This window comes from Tarenaya hassleriana, unplaced genomic scaffold, assembly GCF_000463585.1.
Source record: "Tarenaya hassleriana unplaced genomic scaffold, ASM46358v1 Cleome59, whole genome shotgun sequence".
NCBI lineage: Eukaryota > Viridiplantae > Streptophyta > Magnoliopsida > Brassicales > Cleomaceae > Tarenaya > Tarenaya hassleriana.
In genome coordinates this window covers 689095-689964 of record NW_010968415.1, presented here as the reverse complement: position 1 = coordinate 689964, position 870 = coordinate 689095, and positions in this window count along the sequence as shown.

The window sequence follows — 870 nt, the reverse complement described above, 5'->3', positions numbered from 1 at the left end:
TGGGATCTCAAGAGCGAATCTAATTTCTAAGAGATCAGTTCTAGGGTTTGCGCAGCGGATGTAAAATAAAAAGTTTGATGAAACCCTAAAACCTATCATGCATGATCTTGTAGAAACGATAGAACGCTTACCTCAATCGATCCGGGGCTTGTATCAATTGATGTGTTCGTCCGATCACTGTAGGCAGGAAGAATACCTTGCCCTCTACACGTATCCACACGGCGGAAAGGATTCCAACAATTGGAACTCGTCTGCTAGGACTGAAGAACGCGTTCTTCTTTGCGCAAGGATTTCAGGGATCTTTCTCTTAGGTTTTTCACTCTCAAAACCTCTCAATAAGGTCTGAAAATCATGCCAAGAGACTTTGGAGGCGTTTCCCAAAGTTAATCCCACTTAAAACCCTAATTAGAGCGAGTTTAGGAAATCCCGACGTCTGGACCGATCGGTCCAGTCCTGGACCGATCGATCTGGAGCTATTTACGTCTGGACCGATTGGTCCATGGTTCCGGACCGATCGGTCTGGAACAATTTCCGGACCGAGTGACTTTCACACGTTACCTCCGGACCGACCGGTCCACATGTCTGGACCGATCGGTCTGGGTTGGCTGGACCGATCGGTCTAGACCTTCTAGACCGGTCGGTCTGGCCTCTGCTCCACCGGGATTTTCTCGTCTCTTCTCGCGCATTTGTCCTTTCCTGTGTGTGTGACCCTGTAGGCTCATCCGATATAGCAATATAACCCGAAATCTCTATTCCGGATATACAAGTCATAGGCGGTCTCTAGCAAGACACTATGACTACCTATCTCGAATAGAGTTTTGTTCGTGATCTTACAAACGCCAGTGATGATTCCGGTTGATGATCCTTTTG